Consider the following 5,917-nt stretch of genomic DNA (forward strand, 5'->3'; position numbering starts at 1 on the left):
GGTCTTCGGGGCGGGGGGGGGGGGAAGACATTAACACTTTGCACAAGTGACAAAAGCCAATAAATTGGTACAAAACATTAACTATTGCGCACCACATCATACTGAAAAAAAATAATCTACCTGCTCGAAGCATTGCTAAAGACTTTCCAGTTTAGATCAGTGTCACAACAGCCAACTTCACACACGTTTCCACACTGGCAGGTTCAAATGGAGCCTGCTCATGTCTTCCCATTGCTTACTTCTTGATGAGCATTTCTAAATACAATGATCACTTGAGAAGTACCTTGAATAGTATTCCTGAACCACTGTTTTGTCAGTAACATAAGAAGCCAAGGAAGAAAAAACACATGAGATAGGTCTCTTCAGAAAATGTTAAGAACGGTTCCTGTTAAAACTCAGTGCAAGAGATGACAGGTTGACACATTTTGGATCAGTCCTACTGGGCAGCAAGAAGTGCAAAACTTTCCATTTTCAGACTATGAAATTTAAACAGTTATATGTTTAAATACTTGAGCTTACGCCATCTCTAATTGCTGGAAGTTCCAATCACTAAACTGCAAACGTCAGTCCCAGCATAGTTACCACTACTTAAAATGACGATGAGACTGCTAGGTGTGTCAGGACACCCTTCAAAACAAGCACGGAGCCACCTTCCCCTGCCACGCTGGTGTGGCTACAGTCACACACACAAATGCTACAGTCCCCCACAGCTCTGGCTGGCTCGTTCCCTCACTGCCTTACACTGTAGCACATGCTGATGTTGAAGCCTATCTCTTGGGTGACCTGAACAATGCAGCAGGTCAAATTCAGCCAGTAGAATGGTCGATCACAGCCTAAAAATCTAGGAGGCCAGGCATTTAACATGTCAAAGCATATTGGACCCCGCACAGCTGAGAAAGAAATGGAAGCACCATTAACTCAGGTATGAGAAGGACTTTGAAAGCAACCTACGGTCCAAGCATCTTCACATGGCTATGTTGAGAACACCATCCAGCCTCAGCATGTGTTTGGGATGACAGCAGTCGCCAGCTCCAGATGAGACCTTCAGCTTATACTGTAGTCATAGCTCAGGCTTTCATTCAATTGCTCCCCTGAAACAAGCATGTCTTGCACCCACAACTGCGAGAGCATTCATTGAATCCAATGAAAGTCTCAGTAATAGAAAAAACACCCTGGAGTACCTACACTTGCAAAAATAAAAAAAAAAGCAGCAGCAGGATTTATATCCTTCCACAGAAAAGTATTCCCTTGCCCTTAAAAGTGAAGGCCCTGCTCTTACACTGCCTTCACTCCATAGCTGTAGAGCCATGGGTATTTAAACTGTTTTGTTAAACCCACAATGCAACCAACTTGTGGGATGCGAGAGGAAAAGGCTAAAAAAAAAAATAATAGGCACCAATGGGAAATTAAGCAGGAATGAGAAAGACTATCTTCTGCCTGGAATGAGAAAGACTATCTTCTGCCTCTTATGCAGTGCCAGGGAAAGGATTCCAACCTAGCAATGCAAGTGTCAAATAATACAACACTTAGAGGATCTCACTATCCTTTGGTTGCTTTTCCTTCCCTTTCTATCACTTTTGAATCCAGCAGCAAATTTTATCCAGCTATGGCAGGCAGATGGGGGCCTCAAAGATATTAAGTTCTTACAATTTCCTTGAAAACAGGCAAAAGGTTTAGCAGAGAAAAATGATCTCTCAACCCTGAGCAAGGAAAAGGCTGCAACACAAGTTCAGTATTTATTAGAAAGGGAATCGACATAAGATACCAACCTCAATGGACAGAGCTGCAGAAAACTGTTTGCAGAAACAAACAGGCTTTGCTAACTCAGTTCTTCAGGTAACCATTCATTTAAAATAAAAACTCCCTGTTTCTGCAAACAAGGAAAAAAGTTCTTCCCCAGTCTGTTTTTCCTAACTGTATTTAAGTGGAGTACACTACCATACTCCTCATCAGACCTTGGACAGCTAGTTTAATCTTCAATCATGATTAATAGCGGTGGCGTGGAAAGGCAGCTGTGAGAGGGGGTAAGACCCACAGCTGAATTTCTCTTTTTTTAACTGACCGGCTCAGGTTAAATACAATAAACCAAACCCCTCTCACCCAGGAAGACCATTTGCAGAAGGAGAGACATGTTTTGGGGAGCACCACGTGGAGTGGAGCCAGGAACGCCGCCGGCACCATCCCATAGCGCTGCAGTGCGTCACACCACGCGCATGCCCCAGCAATGCCCCGGCGTCCTCAGAGGACACAAACCTGGACAAGGATGACAGAGCCACCCTTTTCGCCATGTAATGAAAAGAGGAGACCACAAGGACAGGACTGCAAGCCCTCTTCTCAACCTGCAGATGCAAACAGGCAGTGCCAGAGAGACAGGCAGCCCCAGAGCGCACGGGGGCCTTCCTTCCCTTGCCCCAAAAGCCATGAGCCCCAGAAGTCGTAAGATTGGCCGAGGCCAATCTTATAAATAAAGCATTTTTTTTTTTTTTAACCCTTCAGAATTAGAGATCTGGGTATAAAATGAAAATTTGATACTCTAACTTGTGGCACATCTTACTGCGTTTACTACATGATACGATTTCTAAGTGCAGAACAGTATTAAAGAAAGCACTCAAGATTTAACAGACCTACAAAAATAGCTTTATAAGCTTTAATAACTACCAGTTCTAATTGAAAAATCCATCTTCTCAAACAACCCAGCTACAACATACTGTCCGTCCGTCCCCCTTAATGTTAACTATCTAAATTACATTTATTTAACTCTGGAAAAAACATATTCATTGTAATAAAGATTTTCCACAACAGCTGCTTTTCTTAACCATGATCTCAACTTTATTCTCTTGAGAATAACTACTGAAGAAAAGCCAAATGTAAAATCCTGTTTCCTGTCAATTTAAGCAGATGTTTTTATGTAATCAAAAGCATTGTGGAGGCCCAAGCCAAAATGTATTCTCACTGCATTCTCAAAATAGGTCTACCAATGAAACACTAGCAAAAGAAGAAACATTTAGCAAGTTTATTACAGCTCAGAAACGTAAAAATCGCAATTCTCTTCAAAACAAGCTTGTACGTCGCCTGATAAAAAATGAACTGCAGAAATTTAAGTTTATAAATGGCCACGTTCCTTGAAAGCAAGTTCCCAGGGTCTATTTGGCAAGGATACAAGTCACACAGTAATGTTAATTAAGATTATTTTAAATAATTTTGAGTGCGAAATCAGCATAACCAAAGCACACTGAAGCTTGGCAGCTTGCCGCTCTATCCTTTAACAACAGGAATCTGGGCTGCAAAACCTGAATGCGTTTGTTCTGACAGGCACCATCAACTAGACGTTTAGCACGGTTTGACCCAAAACCAAAAGTACTGATCACTCATCGTCTACTTCACACCAGGAAAATTTGCTCGTGTTACAAATGGAGAAAAAATGGGTAGTCAAGTGATGTTAACTCACAACGAAACTTTGATACCAGCTACAGATATCCACGCACGATAACTGCACTTTCACAGCTCAGAAGGACAATACCAAAGTTCTCAGTCGGTTCTAGGAAAGCAGATCCATAGAAACAGAGAGGCAGATACAAGATATATACGGGACAAAAATACTTCATACAAAAAAACCCCCACCCTGTGGGATATCCAATCCATTAAACTAATATATTTTAGGGAAAAAGGAGGGACCCAACATGAGTGTTGTTTTTCAGGACTCGTATAAAGTTCCACCTTTCCTCAAGCACATCATCTCTGTTTCTGGAGACAGGGTTAACTTCATCTTCAGGGGAACATTTAGGGAGCGGCCAAATTCCTTCTCGATTTTCCAGCTTGATTAACAGTACCCATAAAATGGCTGTGGAAGTTGGGTTGAGAGAGAAAGAACAACTTCTGTCCCTCTTGTTTTTCTGTGTATTAATCATGTTAAAAAACATCCACTCATCAAGGTTGGAAAAAATCAAGTCATGAAGGCAAAGACCATTTTTCCTTTTAAAAAAGTTACACTGCATGCTCTTGAAACATGGTTTATACCATTTATCATCTTAGCCTATAAAAGGGTTATCCACACTAAGTTCGCTGGTGTAACTCCAGCAATATGCCATATTTAGCACAGATAAGTCTTACATCAAAAATAGTGCTTGAACCAGCAGAATACATGTCCCCGGGGTATTGCATAATTTTGGCGCTATGACTGCATCCACTTTAGGGCTTTTTCTTCGGCTCCAACATCACTGAGGAGTTCAGTTTATTCACAGACTCCAAAATGACACATCAGTCAGTGTCAATAAAACACATTACTATCAGATATTACTACACAGGGTAGGAACAGTGGCTTTAAGAATGTCTCAAAGTTTGGTCACGCTAAAGCCATGCCATTTACCACACAAGTCTCACAACGGTTTCATCCTCCTGGTATTACTTCTCCAGTAGCCACACCAACAAAAGCAATTAAAATGCAAACAGCCACGAACCACTGCAGTAACAGCACCTACTAACAGCACTTTGTTGAGCTGCTCCAAAACTTGTTTCACAGGCTGCCAAAATGCACACGAAGCAGCAGTCAGGGAGGCCCCCTGCTTTAAGAGGAATATTAGCAAACGCAGTTACTGCTGTCCCCCATGACCACCCAGGGCTGTTTGGTGAGGCGCAGGGGAGCTCGCGGAGGATGGGTGCGTGTAGGCATGCTCAGTAATCCTCCCAACCCACCGAAGACTGAAAGAACCACAGCCAGAAGATCAAATCTAGCCTGTATTTCAACCTTCATCTGAGGTTTTTTCCAGGTGGTTCACACAAAAGCAAGAGAATAACCAGATGCTGAGGGTGGACAGAGTGACCAATAAAGAAATACCAACAGAATTAGGACCGTAAGGCGTTTAAATATGTACAACAACAGGAATAAGCTCACTGGCTAGGCTGCTGTAGATGGGACAAGTAGTAACGGGTTTCTATTGCAGAAGTGGAGATTTGGGAAAATGAAGCACAAAATAAAGTGCCTGGGGGAGATGGGGTCTAACACCAGGCTAGAGAGGCAACTGGTAAGAACAAGAGTCATTCCCTTGAGTGCAACCAAGAAGGACATCTGGACAGGGCCTCACGACCACCCTTCTCCTCCAAGTCCACAGTCGTTCATCCATCAGAACTGATCAAATCAAGAAAACAAGTGCATTGCGGTAAGATGCGGAGCACTGATTCATCATACCACAGGTGCTGAAGGGCATAGGTCCTGCACTGCCCTCCATCACCACTTGCTCTCATCTCTCACTTCCTCCACCAGCACCTGCACTTGCTGAATCTTTCCACAAGCCAAATTTAAAGGAGTTTGTGAAAGGGTCTGAGCAGTGACAGGCAACCAGCAGCTAAAAGAGAAGTTAAGACCATTCCACTTCTTATGCCGTGGGGTCTCATCTCCCCACCACCAGGCACCAGTGGCAATTACCTAACCGCCTCTCGTAGCTCTGAGTGATCTGCCACCCCTTTGGGAACTGCTCATTGCAGCGCAGGTCTTTGGGAAGGCTCCTCTCCATGTCCATTCGCATCCCACTGCCCCACCACAGCTCCTGACGCGGACGCCCGCGAGCAGAGCGACTCTCTGCTGCCCGCAGTACACACCTTGGGGAGGCAGGCAGCGTTCAACTCCGCAAACGATAAACACTTAAAGAGCCAAGAGCCATTCATCCAGGAAACTCCGCAAAAACACCACGATAAACACTTAAAGAGCCAAGCTTTCCAGGCAGGCACCCCCGCCGCACTCGGCTCCCCCTCTGCAAGTGCTGCTGTTATTTTAAGGCGTTAATTGCCCCGGGGAGGACGGCTCCCGGAGGCTGACCGTGCGGCCGAGGGGCAGCGGAGGGATGCGGCCCCCCATCCCCCGCGGTGGGCCGTCACCACCCCACCCCGCGGGGCGCTCCCCCGGGACCTCGCTCTCCGTGAC

The sequence above is a fragment of the Aptenodytes forsteri genome, unplaced genomic scaffold (genome assembly GCF_000699145.1).
Source record: "Aptenodytes forsteri isolate BGI_AS27 unplaced genomic scaffold, ASM69914v1 Scaffold92, whole genome shotgun sequence".
Classification (NCBI taxonomy): domain Eukaryota; kingdom Metazoa; phylum Chordata; class Aves; order Sphenisciformes; family Spheniscidae; genus Aptenodytes; species Aptenodytes forsteri.